Raw genomic sequence first — 18,225 nt, 5'->3', positions numbered from 1 at the left:
GGGCAGTCACAGGATGCTGAGAGGACTCCACAGTGCAGGGGCAGTCACAGGATGCTGAGAGGACTCCACAGTGCAGGGGCAGTCACAGGGTGCTGAGAGGACCCCACAGTGCAGGAACATTCAGGCTCAGGGGATGCATAGCACAGGGAGGATCTCTTTTTCTCAGTGGGAATTGAGTCTTGGGCTACAGCTTAGTTGCACGTATTCATAGCCTGTTAGTTAAACTTTTATAGATTTTTGAAAGCAACAGTACAAAAAATAGCTCATAAGATTTAAATATCCCAAAACTTGAGGATCATCTATGACTCTATGCCATTGCAGTTGGCAGGTGCTTCAAGTTTAGTGTGGTCTCTGCTAAATCCCATTTTCATTGCTCCTGCTAGATGCACCCAAGGACTTTCTGTAGACACTATCTCTTCAGGGCCAGCAGAGTCAGGTCACAGACAGCACTGAGTGCTAGCATCTCCACAAGATCCAGAATGAATGAGCCTGACCTCCCATAACACTGCTGCTCCTAGGAGCCCATCAGACATTAAAACAGGGGCTGGAGACTTAGCTTAGTGGTTAAGAGCACTTGATGCTCTTGCAAAGGACCTGGGATCAGTTTCCAGCACCCACCCAGCAACTCACAACTGTTTGTAACTTCAGTCCTAGAGAATCTGACATGCCTTTTCTGGCTTCCCTGAGGGCCAGGCACACACACGGTACACATACACACGGGAATAAAACTGTGTATACATATGAAATGAAAAAATAAAATCGTTTTTAAAAAGAAATTAAAACAATGTTGTCCTCAAAACAGTTACAATCTACCTGAAGAATTCAGTTTGTTCCTCCTTGAAAGGGTGAAAAAAAAAGTAATACTCTGTTATTCAGTGTAGTTTTTAATCTCTCTAAGGACTCTTCCTGCACATATACAGGGATGCTAGAGGAAAGTTAAGCCAAGGGAAAGGTTTTCCATATTAAACTGGAGCTGGCGGGGGGTGGTGGGGTACCTATTCACAAGAACCTAGTCATTAATTTGTCAATTAGGGTTTGTTAACCACATACTATACATAAAACTTTATGCTGAAACATAAGCTACAAAGAGAAAAGAGCGTCTAACCCTCTGCAGGTTTGTGTATAAATCGAAGGAGTTCACTTCCCCGGTCTAGAGTCAAGTTGCTTCAAGAGGTTAAGAAGCTGTGGAGATCTTGTGCTGCTTGTGGCTGTGGAGCATCAGCCCAGAGGCATCCTCACAGGAATCTGTGGAGACCTCTGCCCTGGTCAAGCCCTCTTCCACAGCTCCGTGCACCTTACCTCATTGTGGGCTCTCCCCCAAAATATGGGAAGGATTCGTCTTCCGACAGCGAGCATCCAGCACGGGAAATAAAGGATGTGAGCGATGGTTTCCTTGCCTTGAGATCTGTTTCCATTTAAAGCCATGGAAGAGGGAATGAAGACTCCGAATCCCACTGATTTCAAACACATGCTGAGGTTGCTCTGACAAACTGATGCCACCAGCTGGTAGAAGGGGAAGCCCACCAAGTAATAATCTGCGTGCTAGAAACCTAGAAGAAGGAGCTCCGTAAAGCCACTAGGGGGCGCCACAACCCCGAGGCGCAGAGGCATCTGTCCTAAACTATTCAAGGAAGTTCAACAAATGCTTCCTTTATACTTGAATTTTGGCCCTCTCAACTCGTTTGTCCGTCTATTTGTCTGCTTGTTTGTGACAGGGTCTTGCTATGACGCCCTGGCTAGCATGGCACTCAATATGTAGCTGATTTCAAAATTACAGCTTATCCCCCTGTCTCAGCATTCCAAGTACTGGGGTTGTGGGGTGCACCACCACACAACTATAGGATTCTGCTTCTTCTCAAAACTGTGCATTTATGGGAGAATACTGCTGCAATCATACATTAAGAAAACAAAGCACAGTAACTGAAAGGAGTTCCATGACTGGACAGGGCAAAGGTCTTACCTTGGTCATTATGCTCTATCCTAAATTCTGTCGTGGTCACAAAAGAGATAAATGAAGCACACAATACATTCACTGGGGACAAAAATGCCAAGGCAGGGCATTGAGACGCGTGACAGAAGGCGGAGCCACAACCTCACTCTGCCTCAGGATAGTCAAGGGCTGAGGAAAGACAAGAGATGGATCTGCTGCCTGTCTATCGGTCCAAAAAACAAGGCTGGCTTTTCTGTGGGTTTAACAGGTGCTCAGCTTAGAACCTGCGACTGGGAATGGGCCCAACACACAGAAAACTCAACACAAGAAGTGAACTCGTACACAATAAACTCTCCAGCTCTGTTCACACTAGAAAAGTGGATGTATTCCCAAGATGTAATCACACATTGTTGTGTATGTGTATTTGTGCAGGCGGGCTTAGAGGTCAATGTTAAGAGTCTTCCTCTATCTTTTTGCCCCTTATTTTATGAGAGCCTATCTTCCACTGAACTGGGAAATCACTAGGTTAGACTGGCTGGCCAGGAAGCACCAGGCATCTGCCCTTCTCTGACCCACAGTCCTGAGATTACAGGCGCGTGCCACTGTGTCTGGCTTTTTGTTGCAGACACTGGATATTCATACTCAGGTCCTCGTGCTTGTGCAGAGGGTACGTGACCCACCGGGCTGTCTCTGCAAAGCAGTGAGCTCATTTTTAAAGGATGTGTTCGGTGTTCTTATTTTGGTGGTGGTGGTGGGGGGAATCCTGCTAGCAATCTTAAAATAGGCAAAACTATAAAAAAACCGTTAGAAATGTAACACTTCAGCGATGTTTATGGCCTACATGAATAACCAAAGAGTAATCTTTTTAAGAATTCAGCTCCGTGGCCGTCCATATCGATTCTAAGTTTAGTGTTGTGTGTTATTTGACTCCCTCGTGATGGTAATGTAGAGATGTCAGATGTAAGGTAGCATTTCAGTTTCAAGCTGAATGTGTGAGGGAGCAAAATGCCAGCAAGCAGTGTGTGTGTGTGTGTGTGTGTGTGTTCATGTGAGGGTTACACCAAGGCTAAACATCAAACTTCAAAGTAGTGGGAGAAAATCCTACTCCAATAGTTTTCTGCCTTTTTGTCCTTAAATATTTAACACTTAATCCATTTTAATCCATTTCACTACTAAGTTTCAGTTTGAATGGGATATTGCTCAGACCCTCAAAACTATCACTTCTCAAGGAAAAGTTATTTGCGTGAGGCTTTCATTAACATTCATGGGAATGTATATTCCCAGACCTTTTTGAGACTCAAACCAATGGGCTCTTTTAAGATAAATCCTTAAATAGATAAAAGCAGAGGACAGCAAAATGGCTCGGTGGGTAAAGGAGCTTTCCACCAAAACCAAAGACCTGAGTTCTATCCCTGGACCCCACATGGTCAGAGAGTATCAATCCTGAGAGCTAACCTCTGACCTCCACGAGTGCCCTGGCATGTGTGTGCAACACACACACACACAAATGACAAGGGTTTTAAAATTAAAAAGGTTGAATTACAGAGAAATAAACAGCCTATCAATGTCATAATACCAGGTGTTCTACCTTCCAGGTACCAGATATCTCAAAGCTACTGTGCGGTTAGTGGTGCATCTGCAATTACAGAGGACACTGAGAGATCCACAGAGGAGCCTGAGAGTGCTGTGTGCAGGTTATAGTCAAGGTGAACAGAGGGCCCCCATGCCCCACATATAACCCAACTCAGGCACATTAGAATGCTAAGTGTGAAGGCAAAACCGTGCTGCTAAAAGATATGAACTAGAGGGTTTAGAAGTGATGGAAATACTATCTCCTGGCAACGCTCATTTTGGAGATTATCATAAGCTATTTTCCACATTTCTAACAATGAGAGAGTATCACTCGTGTAATTAAAGCATGTAAGAGTTACATCAGAATAAGCAGTTAGGCTTTGCTTACTTCTCTAACAACACAAAATGCTGAGAAGCCGTTCTGCCAAGAACCGGGCATTTTACATGTGAGCTGCAGTTTTCAAACAGTAGCACAGCTGTTTTGTGTCTTAGCCTGAAGCTGTGAAAAAAGGGGAAAGATTTTGAAAGTGGGAACTGGAAAAGAGACTAAGAAAAGTAGCTGCTATTTCCAGGCGGCAGTCTCCCTGGCAACGCTGTTCTCAGAAGCAACCCCTTCCTCCCAGGACCTAATGGGATGGATGAGTGAAGGAGCCTCAAGAGCAATAGAGAGCAGGGGAGCTGTGAGACAAGATTGGCAGTCGGAGAACCACAAACAGACCGTCCGCTGCAGACAGGGCTGCCCCACAGCCAGCACCACAACGCGGTCCGTAGAGACCCGGAGGAGACTGGACCAGAGGGTGCCTGTGCATAGACTGAGTGCTGAGGAGGCCCCTGTAATCTAAGCAGGCCCTAGATCTCAGGGACTGGACTGTGCCTGAGGAAGTGCATCTCCAAGGACCAGACAACAAAATTAACAGCAACCGATTGGCCCAGAAGCACAGGAGGGAGCGTGTGCGCGCGCGCGCGCGCGCGCACACACACACACACACACCCTGAGAAACTATTAACTGTGGGTCCAGAATCTAAATTAATCCTAAAAGTAATATATTTTTGTAATAAATATTCTTAATCAAGGCTTACTACCTCACCTTAGATCATTTAGTTGTCAGATAAAAGACGCACAATCTTTATAATAACCCTTTAAAGCACTAGAGCTAGGCAGATATCTACCCTCTACGCTATTAGTAGCTATTTCCCTATCAATACCCCCAAACTATAAGTTGCCATGTTCCATCTGGGCCACTCTTAACTCCAGTTGGCCAACCCTCATGACCGTGTTTTCATTACTCACCTACTCTCTTCCCTGTCTTCTCTTCTCCCTCGTGGTCCTGCCTCAGAATCCAAGATCAGAAACCAAAACCCTGCCTACCTCTCTTCTTTCCAGTTATAGGCTGTAGGCATTTGTCTTCAACCAATAGTTTTAAATTAAGGAGCAAGGTCACATAGCATCACTTGGTATATGTGACAATCTCCTCAACCCTGTGGGTAACCAGACTTCGGGGGGCCAGTATTTAGCATTACAATACACACCAAAAGACCAAGCTTCAGCAATATATTGATGATATTAAGACAGTAGAAACTTGGTCTGACTATGATGTTTAGAGATGGCTCCTTTGGGGAATGATCGGGTTTATATAGATCACTAGGATAGAGTCTCAAGGTCGATTCTTCAAGGCTTTGTAAGAAGATATCCTGGCTACTTTATTATCAACTCAACAAAAGCTAGAGTCATTTAGGAAGAGGGACTCTCCATTTAGAAAATGCCACCATAAGATTTAGCAGGGCACAGGTCTGGTTCTTTTTCTTACTTAGTGATCAGCATTGGAGGGCCCAGCCCATTGTGGGTAGGGTGCTGGTTCTGAATGGCACAGGCAAGCAGGCTGAGCAAGCCATGGAGGTCAAAGCAGTAAGCAGCACTCTTTCATGGCCTCTGCCTCAGCTCCTAGCTCCAGGTTCCTAGCCTGAGTCCCTGCCCTGACTTACTTCAATGATGGGCTGTAATATGGAAGTGGAAGTGAAATGAGCTCTTTGCACTCCACATTGCTTTTTGTCATGGTATTTTATCAGACAATAAAAACCCCTAACTAAGACAGAAGGACATAGACCAGATAAACATCCTTTTACAATCCCATGGCACAGTCAACAAGACCTTCAGCTGAGCCTGAACCCTGTGCTTTGGACTTCCATCCTCCACATCTGTGAACTAAATGAACCTTTTTTCTTTATAAAGTGCCCTTCCTCAGCTGTTTCATTATAGTAAGAAGTAGCTAACTAATAATGAGGGTTTAGGAATATTTCAAAATAAGATGCCCTCAAGCCACCACCACCAAATAACATTAGAAAACTAATAGCAGCATAAATTAAGAACAGTTGCACCAAATGAAGAAAATGTCCATATACTTTCCTGCATAGAGCACTAAGAAATATCCTCTAGCAGCCTCGTTGCCCATCCAGTCCCTGCCCACTTTTTGGTACGGTCTGGCTGGGTAAATGGGTAGAACTAGAAAAGAGCATCCTGAAGATGGGAAACCAGACCCAGGAAGACAAACACCACATGTTCTCTCCCATCTGTAGTCCCTAGCTCCAAATCTTTAAATGTGAATCCATAACCTAGAGCAACTGCAGAAGGCAGGAAAGTAATGAAGCACTGTGGGGCCTCGGCAGGGAGGGAGGAACAAGAGCAAGGAGGACAACAGGGTGCAGTGGCTTGAAGGTGGTGGTGGGGGCTATGAGGGGTTTGAACTAACTGCGGAGGAGCGGGAGATGAACACAGAAGTTAGGAGGATGCGAAGGATATCTGGAAGAGTCACAAGGAGTCATATTATTATCCATCTACCCAAAACTGCATTTCATGCAGATAAGTCTGTGTATACAAATACATTTATACTTTAAATGAAAATTTCTCAACTGGGCTGACAATGCTCACCATAAGAGCTGGAGACTTTCTCACGATGCCCTAACACCTGGCATGGAAAGACCTCCTTTAGATTGTGCTGGTCAGAGCTGTCCAAGAGACAGTCAAAACATTACAGGCTATTGCTCTTGCCCCTGGTTGCTTCCCTCCCAGAGGTTGAAGGTAAGTCCTTATAGCTGAAAGCACCACGCATTTTGGACACATGACCTGGAGGGTCACAGCTGACTGTAACCTGGAAGCTTCTTCCATGAGGACTAGACTCCTGGGATCAGAAGACGCCACGCAAGCTTCAAAGGGAGGGAAGGAGCCAGAGGTCCTACCCAGCTGTGACACCTAAGAACCACATCAGTGACCAGCGTAGCATGACAATCCTAAGGGTTCGTTCAGTCAAACACATACCTTGGCAGTAATCAATAACTTTCTAATTGGACTTAAGGTCCACTCAACACAAGGGAACCTGTGCCTTGTACTGGAACCCTAGCTAACTATCCAAGGCTAGTGAGTCATACACAGATCTGGGAGGAGAACCTACACCTGTCAGTTTACTATATCAGTACTGTATACACTTTACTATATCGTTTGGGTATGCCTGGCTCAGGGAGCAGCACTATTAGGGGGGTGGCCTTGTTGGTGTAGGTGTGACCTTGTTGGAGTAGGTGTATCACTGTGGGCATGGGTTTAAAGACCCTCATTCTAGCTGCTTGGAACCCAGTCTTCTCCTAGCAGCCTTCAGATGAAGACGTAGAACTCTCAGCGATGTCTGCACCATGCCTACCTGGACGATGCCATGTTCCCACCTTGATGATAACGGACTGAACTTCTGAACCTGTAAGCCAGCCACAATTAAATGTTGTTGACTTGGCCATGGTGCCTGTTCCCAACAGTAAAACCCTAACTAAGCCAAGTATAATTCCCAAGTACATTCTAAATATTTGTCCTTATATGCACAGATGAGTTTAAGCCTCATTCCACATCAAAGAAACGTCTTCTTGAAACAGACAGAGACCATTACAGAAAACCTCAACTGATCAAAATTATGGGGTACGCAGCCCTAACTCAGACGGTACAACACAACTCCAGCACATAAAACTCAAGGACTGAAGGAAAACAAGTGCAGAAAAATTGTAAGATCCAGAACAGGGAGCTTGGTGTGGGCTTGGATCTCCTAGAAATGTCAGAGAAGCCACACCCATGACATCTCATCATCACAGCTACCGAAATAAGTCACAGCTACCAAAATAAGACCTCAACAAAGGCAACAATAATAGGCAAGCTAACACGGAGAGGGGTGGATCTCACAGTACCGCAACCCTAGACAAAGAATCCTAGACAAGGCAACCAAGGAATGCTGGGAGCAAGAGAAACCATCTTCTCCAAGAATGAACCTCTAAATTGGTTATCCAATGCCAAATGGCCAGCTCTGAAGTTATGTAACTACAAGTAACATTATATGTACTGAGCAACAATTTACTTTATATGGACTGAGTGGGTTTTATTTATCATGTACATAACTTTGTATGGACTGGGGAGGGTGTATAAGAATTGATGAAAACAGAGGCCATGAACTTGAAAAAGAGAAAGAAGAGGTACGTGGGAAGATTTGGAGGAAGGAAAGAGAAGAGAGAAATGGTGTAATTATAATCTCAAAAGAATGAAAGAAACAGGCTTTTTAAAGGGAGGCTGATTTACATCGGTTCTTACAGATAAATTTTGTCTGTATGTGAGTATATTTATAAATAAAAACACATAAAGAATTTTAAGGGTATTTTTGGCCACTACTGCCTCTTTAAAAATAAACAAGTAAGTGGTATTTATTTCTGTAATTGTTTTAATTGACAAAGTCCATTCTCTCCTTCTACCATGTGGGTTTGTTGGAGAGAAGATTGAACTTGGGTTCTCGGATATGGCAGTGAGCAGTTTTCCCTTCTGAGCCATCTCCCTGGCCCACTTTCTGTATTTTTGAAGATCCCAAGTTTGTGATCTGCACCTCTACTTCAATTTTTACCATGTTCACTCTATGCTCGGCACTTAATAACATCTCATGAGTAAATAATGAGTCAATGATTCCTTTAGGACTTGGAGGTTTAGGTTGTCTGTTGTATTTTTCACCTGGTTTTGTTCTGTTGGTTTGGTTTTTCACTATCAGTGACTGGGTTGATGCTCTCTCTCTCTCTCTCTCTCTCTATATATATATATATATATATATATATATTCCAGATCATTTTTTACTTTTTAAAAAGTTTACTTTTAGGCAAGGCTTCACTAAGTGGCCCAGGCTGGCTTGGAACTTGTGATCTCCCTGCCTGTATTCACAAGGGACTGGGCTGACAGGTCATTCCCCCCAGGCCCAGGCTTCATTCAGGGCTCTTGTTTCTTCATCAAATGCATTTGTAGTTGGTTGGTTGGTTGGTTGGTTGGCTGACTGCACCATATTTTTAGATCTTTCTTTTTTTACATCTTAGAATCAGACCATTCCTACTCTGGTTCTCCTTGGCTTGTTTATTCATTGAGAATTCCACACATTGCACTCTGACTGTATTCACACCTCCACACCCCCACCCCACAGCCAAACTTCTCTTAGATCCACCCCATTGTCTACCCACAAGGCTTGGTGTCCTTGGTTTTTGTTTGGTTTTGTTTTTCATTCATCAAACCCAACTACTGCTGCCTCTCTACTCTTGGCCACGTGGCTATCTCCTGGAGCCTGTTAGATCTACCAAGGGCATACATACCCTTGATGAAAACTAAGTCTTCTTTCCTGGCCCCTCCTAACTACCAATGGCTCCTCAGGTAGGAGTGGGACTTCATGACCACCCCCATAGTCTAGTTTGAACTTGCACAGGTCTTGTGCATGCTGATGCAACTGTTACGGTTTCTATGTGCAACTGTTGTGTCCTGAAATTCCTGTTTCCTTGGCATCTGCTGGCTTTGGTCCCTGAGCCTTAAAAGAAGTGCTGGGATGCAGATGTCTCCTCCAGGGTTCAGCATTCCACAGCCTCTTACAGTTTCTGTGTCTCTATTCTGGTTTGTTTATTGGTGTTGGGTGGGGGGGGGGGGCTTGGTTGGGTTTTGTTTTGTTTTGTTTTGTTTTGTTGGTTAGTTGGTTGGTTGGTTTGTTTTGTTTTTTGTGAAATAGGGCTTTACTATGTAGCCTTGGCTGGTATGGAACATCTATGTAGATCATGCTGGCCTCAAACTCACAAAAAAACACAATCTACTTGTCTCTGCTTCCAGAGTGCTGAGATTAAAGATGTGGACCACTGAGCACAGGTTTCATCTAGTTCTTAAACCCTGTTCTTAACTCCTGGTCTTGAGATTGTGTTTTGTTTGGTTTTGATTTGGTTTTTGTGTTGTTGTTGTTTGGGGAGTTGGGATCCTTTTCCCTTGGAATTAGCTTAGCCTCACGTTTCACCTGATTTATCCTAGACTGGAGTGAACTCTACACAGATTTTTGTGTTATGGAAATCATGCTTTGCCCTTGGCCCCACTCCAAGCTCAGTGCATTGAGCCACCTCCTCAGATCCACATGTGATATCCATAGCCGGCTCCCAGTTTGCAGCAGGATCTCATCTAGCTGGGATCTGCTGAAATGAAATAGCATCTTTCCCTGCCCCACTCCACGGCTTTTGGATGCTCAGACAGATGGAGTTCATAATGCGCTACAACCCCGTAGTGCCGCCAAAGCGTTCCGATGGCTTCCACCACAGCTCTTTGCTTGTGGGAATCAAACCTCCCAGGATGAAATGCAGCCCTCCCTCACTTCCTGCCCAGTTGTTTCTCGAAAGTGTTCTATTTTGCTGAGCATGGGGAAAAGGTACAGATGAGAGAAATGGGGGTCAACGCTGGCTGCTTGGACAAAAAGCTCCAACATAGTGAAGTCCCCTCCAAAGATGGCCCATGAGTCTTTGCGGCTCAGACCTTCCGTTTCTGAATCACAAGCTGAGGGCCTGTCTTGGCTTTCTTTGTTCCTGTACAGAAGAAATGACCAATTTTATTTTCCAAAACAGTCAATGTCTTAAGCTTTGCAATTGTAAAATTCTGCCAGAATCGGGCACTGGATAGGCCAGTGGTCGACCAATGTTTTTTTAAGGATACTTTTCAAAACACGAGCTCTGTTTATCAGCCTGAAGATACACAATTTTTTTTCCAGCCACACTTAATATTGTTTATTGATGCTCCCGCCCCAGTGATATTTGCCTTTTCTCCATTTGCGAGAGTTGTTTGTTTGTTTGTAACGTTTATAAATTTTGCATTCTAAAATATTTGTTGAAACCTGGTTCAGCATTACAGTGGCACTATAACCTTCTGATTAATAATATCTTGTCTATTTATGACTTCTTTGCCTGCTTATGAGAGGACTTATCCTGCAATGGCCTTTCTGCGATTTCTTTATCCAGCTCCAACTTGGAGATCATGATAACCTCCTGACACTTGAACAGTGTTTTGCACATGTTGTTCGTGAATATGACATTCTTGTATGATTGGGTTTCTCTTTCTCTTTATTAAATGTTCGCTATAATTAATTTGCACAACAATGGTGGCCTGTTCTTTTCTCTTAAATTAAGGATGCAGCGTCTTTGTAGATAGAGGATTTTTCTAGCTCTTCTTAAAATCAGATTTGATAAGCTGGGGCTGTGGTGGCTTCGAAGCTGTCCCTGCAGCTGGTTCAGCCTCTTACCTCGTTAGCGTGTGTGCAGAGCCATCCCCATTTTCCTGTCTTTGCCATCGGCATCTATCTTTCCCCTTTTGTTCATCCTGCCACAGAATTGACTGATGTTTTAGATCACATTGCTAATATTTTAACATGCATTTGTTTATACTGGTAGAATTTAAGAATAGCATTCTTATATAAATTTATCATTTTCTTCTTTGACATTATTTTCTTCAAATGTTTTTCACCCTTTCAAATCAGAAAAATATTTATCTGTTTTCTTTTAGTTGCCTCTCATTTGTTTCTCATTGTTAATAAATTAAAAATTCGAAATAAATATAATGCGCACATATTTAAGAGAAAACACAATAGTGTTATATGAAATGTAAAATTTTCTCATCACCCAGTTCACCGTTTTCCTCTCATTGATCTTAGAGAGCAGATCCTCTGCTGAAGCCCCAAAATGTCTTTCTATGCAGACTAGCACATCTCTGTGTGGCTATTATATAAAATATATTTTACCTTCTCTTGGGACACATGGCTCTAAACCTTATCCATGTGTTCACATGTTACTCATTAGACAGTCAATTGCAAACTCGATTTTGTTCTTCTAAGTTAGATCTTATCAGACTAGAACATGGCTCATAAGCATACAGAGGCTATGCCCTTACTTCGCCCTCAGATTTCCTACCCCACTGGGTCAGAGCATGGGCAGCTCTGAGGATTTGCTCTGTTGACAAGTCCCTTGCTTGTTGCTGGTCCTTGATCCCAGTTTGAGAATCACTGTCCCAAATGATTACTTCCAAGGCTCAAAGTAATCCTCCATTCCAGTGTGCTTAACAAAGAGAAGTAGAGCTGAGGCCATTGGCTGATGTATGGTGAAGACTGGGGAATTTCCTTCACTCCAACACAGACACTACTTTCAAAGTTAGCATCGTAGCAGAGTGTTCTCCATATATTTTCTGATAACACAACCCTGACATATAACCGAGTGGTGATATGTTAGTGGAGAGCCATGAATGGAGGCCATGATTGTCTGTAACCAAGAGTCCAGGTTTCAGAATTTGACTGGCAATTTCCTGTGTTTGCAGAGGGACAGGTCTCTGAAGAACCATTCTTTGTGAAGTTTGAGCCTCTGAACTAGGGATGTTACTCAGTGATAGACCAAGAACAGGCTCCAGGTTTGGTCCCCAGAACCACAAGGGTAGCAAAAAGAACCAAAAACAAAGTACAGACTGCAGCCAGCATCAGAATTACCAGAAACACTATCCGACCTGTAGGTCCCCACACCATCATCCTAAGATTAGAAATACAGGACATGGGCCAGGAGACAGCCTTCTTAAAATTATCCAGGGTAATGTACGGCATGTACGGTTGCATCCTGCCACTCTGGGTAGTGAAAAAAGATTGGGTAGATTACTATTGTTGTGGAAACTTCCAGAAGCAGGGAGTAGCCCACAAAAATGATAAAGGAGAATGAGGAGGAGGAGGAAGAAGAGGAGGAGGAGAGAGGGAGAGAAAGGAGGAGGAGGAGAGAGGGAGAGGGAGAAGTAGGGGGAGGAGGAGAGGTAGAAGGAAAGGGACAGGAAGGAGGGAGGGAGGGAAAGGAAGAAAGAAAAGGAAATGGAAATGAGGGTCTGCTTACTATTATCAACTCCAGTTCCAAGCAGTTTCTGGGTCCCCAGCTCTCATTGAGGTACTGCATATACTTTACATTCATTGCTCTCATGATATAGTGAGTTTTGGTTTGTTTACTAGTGAGGGCTAGGGAGATGGCTCAGCAGTTATGGCCCAGAAAGTAGGCACTGCTGGTTGTTGGGCTGTTGAGACAATCTCTGGTAAACATCACCTGTCAATTAAAAAGTCGATGGCCAATGAGCTGAGGCAGGAAATAGGAGGTGGGGCATTGGCAGGAAGAAAGAGGATTCTGGGAAATAGTAAGCTGTAAAAGAGAGACTCAGGAGCTGAGGGAAGATGCACTGAGGAGACAAAGGGAATTAAACTGGCAGGTAGATAAACTAAGAGAGGCTGGACAGCGGTGGCACACGCCTTTAATCCCAGTACTTAGGGAGGCAGAGGCAGGCGAACTTCTGAGTTCAAGGCCAGCCTGGTCTACAGAGTGAGTTCCAGGACAGCCAGGTCTATACAGAGAAACCCTGTCCCGAAAAAACAACAACAAAAACAAACAAACAAAAGATAAGACTCTGAGGAAATGAGAAGGAAGAAGTGGAACAAAATGAGAGGTAACTAAGTGATAGACAGAATAGTTTAAACGGCACTAGTCAGGGAATGAGCCAAAGCTTACAGCCTGGGCATCATTCCGGGAACTTGAAAAATCAGCAAGCGAGGGTAGTGAGATTTGAACCCACATCTGACTGCAGTACCTCTGCTCTTTCTTATATAATACTCCCTTCAGTGTTCCACCTAAGCCAAGCAGTAGATTTCGGAGTGCTCCTTCTGTTTGGCAACTTTGATGTGGGTAGAACTGGCGGTGCTTGTCTCGATGATATTCCATCCACCCAACGATGTGAGTCAGAACAGTTAAAACCCGGGTAAACTGTTGATTACGGAGACATAGTCTGACTAATTCAAGCTCAAATGAGGTTTTCTAGTGTGAGATACTCAACTCAGCTCCTGAGAAAGCCCTATGTCCCAGAGAACTGTTCACTCAGTCATTCCCTGGGTCACCTTTACAAAAACCCATGTCTGGTCCTGGAAACCCACCACGAGCTAGGAACAGAAGACTACGAAAGCCCAAAGCTAACATCACCGAGACCTTCTTTCTGATATTTAAATCCTTGTGTGTGCTCTTGGAAAATTTAATCCACATGTCTTCAAATCATTTACATTTAACCCATCAGACTACAGTTTTGAAAGAGTCATTTAATGTGCAAGACGCCTGATGTTCTTTCAAAACAAAACAAAACAAAAAGCACAGGCTCTGTCTGTCCTTTCCCATTCAGCCGTCCAGCTGCTGCAGCTGGAAATTGTATTTATCTATAAGAATCAGACCTAGAACCTGAAAACTGGCCATGTGGGACGCCTAACCTACAAGCTTGTGAAAAGTGACGAGTCTGAAGTCTGGACAAATAAGTTCTCTCATTTCCCAGAAAAGGCTGCTCACAGCTGTGGGAAACAGGCCCACCATACCACAGATCCCGCCCCCTCCACAGACAGCCTTCTGCCTTTCGAAGGGACACGAGATGTATTCCAGACCTTTCTGGTTTGCGTTTTAATTCAAAGAGAGCTCTGCCCACTTTTCTCAGGGTAACAGTCTCAAAGCCCGGCTTAATGATTCACACCAGAGAAGTCCACAGAGCTTCTAACAATGATGAGCAGGCTCCCAGCTGTGTCTGCCTCACTTGAGGGGTGGGCGGGGGGTGGGGTGGGGGACAGACTGGAGAGCACAGGGGTTCTGCTGAGGGTCAATCGCCCAGAGCCTCTTCAGAGACACCAGAATACCAGGAATGGGGCCGAGGTGGGGGTGGAGGATGTGCACCGTGTGTGTCCAAACAGGGAAAGAGAATGAACATCCCAGTCTTTTGTGCATTGTTTAATTGTGTGTGTGTACCAGCTACCCCTGATGTATCAGGCTGCTTTTAAGTTCAACAGTTGTCTTCCCCTCCCCCACCCCCAACAAACTTGGAGTTGCCATCAAATAACTGTGTTTTTAAGAATTTCCAAAAAATTGGTGGTTTGGTTTTTCAGACAGGGTTTCTTTGTATGTAGCCCTGTCTATCCTGGAACTCTTGCTTTGTAGACCATGCTAGCCTCAAACTCAGAGAGCTGCCTGTCTCTGCCTCCCTAGTGCTAGGGTTAAAGGTGTGTGCCACCACTCCCAGAATAGAATTACAATATTTAAACTGACAAAAAAAAAAAATAATAAAGTAGTGGGATGGCTTAGTAGGTAAAGGCACTTGCTTCCGAACTTGACAACTTAAGTTTGGTTCTTGAAACCCAAGTGGTAGAAGGAAAGACCTGACTCCCACCATTGTCCTCTGACCGAATTGACTCACCATAGCACATGTACCCACCCACATGCACAATAAATAAATGCAATTAAGTACAAGCAGTGTGAGGCTCCTTCCATATTTTAGAATTACCATATGCCCTAGCAGTTCTACTTCTGGATATATGCCCTGAAGAATAGAAAACAGGGCCTCAACCAATCATTCAAACGTCAATATCCAAAAGCAGCTTTACTCGAGATAGGTAGAAGATGGGAGCAACCCACATGCTTGTTTATAAAATAAATGCGGAACCCAGTGTGGTGTATGCACAAAACGGAAGGCTGCTCACCCTTAAAAAGTAGGGAATTCTGTCTGTGCCATAAAATGAATGGCCTTGAAAATATAAGGCAGAGTGAGAGAAGCTATTCACACCAGGATAAATACTGTGTGGTTGCTTTCATATAACATATCTAGTCACATCAGTTTCATAAAGTCAAAAAGCAGACTAATAGTTGCCAAGGTATGGGGCAGGGGAGTCAGCAGGTACTGTGAAATGGGTGTGATTTCAGTTTGCATAATAAAAACTGCTCTGGAGAAGGTGAGCGGTGATGCTTGTCCAGAGATATGGATGTAGTTAACGCACACTTTAAAATTAGAAATAATTAAAGTACATAGAAAAATCAAGGAAGATAAGTTGCATTTTACTGTATTGTACTTTAATTTTAAAGAAGAAATAAAAGGAATGCATCAGGCTCAAATGGGTGAAAAGCAGGTAGGACTAAGTTACTTTGAAAATTAGTATCTAGGCTAGAGAGACAGCTAGGCTAGAGTAACAGCAGTAGTTGCTCTTCCAGAGGACACAGTTCCTAAGGGGTTCCTAACACCCACGTGGTGGCTCACAACCACTGTGACTCTAGTTTCAGGGGATTGGACGCCCTCTTCTGGCCTCTTCAGGCACTGCATGAATGTGGTGCACAGATAATGCAGGTAGGTAAAAACACTCATATACATAAAATGAAATGGAGGAAAATAATTTTAAAAAGAGAAAATTAGTGCCTTGCGTGGGGGTTTTAATTCATTTCACCTTAGATCTGAAAAGGTTTTGGGTGGATAAGAACTCTTAAGTTGTCCGTGAACCTGGCTACATCCTCCCTTAGCTATCATGTTACTGCAGAATTGGTAAGGTCTTCTTGAAAACATGTAAGAGGTCATCAATTATCTGGTAAGAAAAAAAAATCTCTTGACTCAGAGAATTGAGGGTGCATTTCACTTTATTTCTGTTGTGATGGATAGTAGCCAACCCCTTGAACCCCTGAGGTTGAGTTTCAACCTCCATCCAGGACCCTTTGAATGAGGCAAAGGTATGAATAGCTCTTGCCAAAATGGGGAAGTTGTGCACGTGGTTGTTAGAGCATTCAGTCATTCCAGAACAGAGTATAGGGAAAGAAGAGCCACCATTCAGCTGAAGTGTGTGTGTGTGTGGGGGGGGGGGGGAGTCAAAGTCGAATATGGTAACAAAAAAGGATAGAGGAAGAAGGAGGCAAGAATGTGTGAAGGAATCCAAGAACTGGTGAGGAGGAGGGATTTTTTTTTTTTTAAGATTTAGTTTTAATTACTTGTAAACAAGTGTGTGTGGTATGTGTGTGTGAGTTCAGGGGACCTCGGAGGCCAGAAGAGGGATCAGATGCCATAGAGCTGGTGTGACAGACAGTTGTGAGCTGTCCAGAGGGTTGCTGGGATTGAGCTGACATTACTCTCACAGGGTGTTACCGCTTCTAATTGCTACTGGGTTGTTGCTCCAATTTCCAGAAGTTTGTTGTCATTATTGTTTTGTTTTGATCAGAAACTAAATCCAAGAGGAAAACCATGAAAATCGTTGCTCTCATCTTGTCTATGTGTTTGGACCACTAAGGCTCAAAGCAGCGGGGACTGCAGGCCTGACCAGGGGACATCAGGAAAACAGAGTCCTTGGCCCTTCCCTGTGTTTGTTTCCACCCGCATGGGGAGTGCCTAGTCTCTCGCTGTGAGTTTCGTGCTGCAGACTATACCCAGAGAGAGCTACACCATATTTCTTTTTATTTGATTCTTAGCCACAGGCTGACCAAACAGGAAGCTTGTCCTAATGTCTCCAGAATTCAAAATGTTTGTGGAAGGTGGAAGTCTTGCCAGTGCTCAATGAGTCGGCCACTGTTGCTGGGGGGTGGAGGGAGGGGGAGGCTGGGGTGACCACTTTGGACAATATGTTGTTTTGGAAGTGGGGATTTCTTCTACAGAATTTGAGCTTGGGAACATAGTGTGCTTTATATAAAGCAGAAAGCAAATAAATGATTTCAAAGCAGTCCTCTCCCACATGACCAATTCAAAACCCCAAGGCACCAAACCCAAGCACAAATGGATTCAATGAGTGCTCATTCACTCCAACCTTAAAAATACAATACGCACGAAACTATTTTAGAACTTTTTTTTCCTACTAAAAATGGAACTCACTGAAATAGAGACACACTGGCCACAATAATTTAGTCTTCATCAACTGTGGGTTTTCAAATTTCATCAAAAGGGCCCCAGAAAGTATATCTTTTTGGTAGAAGTAGCAAGGTTTGGCAGTTCAATGTAATGCCGGGAAGGAAAGTCAACCCTATCTGAAATAATTAGTAATAGTTCAGCCTAAGTTAAGATACCAGCTAAAACTGCCTTCGTATTTTCTTTCTGTTTGCAATGCTAAGGACTGTGCCCAGGGATTTGTACAGACCAGGCAAGGGCTCTTTCCCTGGGGGACAGCCTCAACCAAAGTACCTTGTTTTCAGCTTGAGAACCGAATTTCCATTGTTTCTTGCTTGCTGCTCTGATAGTTATTTGTAGATGATGTTATTAGTTGGATTATTACCTGATCAGTTGTCTCCTGATACCTACGTATTTCTATTTCCATAGTAACAAAACTCATAATTTTTAACTGACCTTCTGGCTGCATGAAAGAAAGGTGTTTCTTGCTCTTCTTTATAGATGAGTGGCGTATGTGACTAATTCTGACAAATGCAAAGGGAAACTGGCACGTGAAACCTCTAAGTGTACTTTTTTTTTTCTTTTTGGTTTTTCGAGACAGGGTTTCTCTTTATAGCTCTGGCTGTCCTGGAGCTCACTTTGTAGACCAGGCTGGCCTCGAACTCAGAAATTCGCCTGCCTCTGCCTCCCGAGTGCTGGGATTAAAGGC

The sequence above is a fragment of the Mus caroli genome, chromosome 2 (assembly GCF_900094665.2).
Source record: "Mus caroli chromosome 2, CAROLI_EIJ_v1.1, whole genome shotgun sequence".
NCBI lineage: Eukaryota > Metazoa > Chordata > Mammalia > Rodentia > Muridae > Mus > Mus caroli.
The sequence above is the reverse complement of the archived record's forward strand: the minus strand, read 5'-3'. Positions refer to the sequence as shown.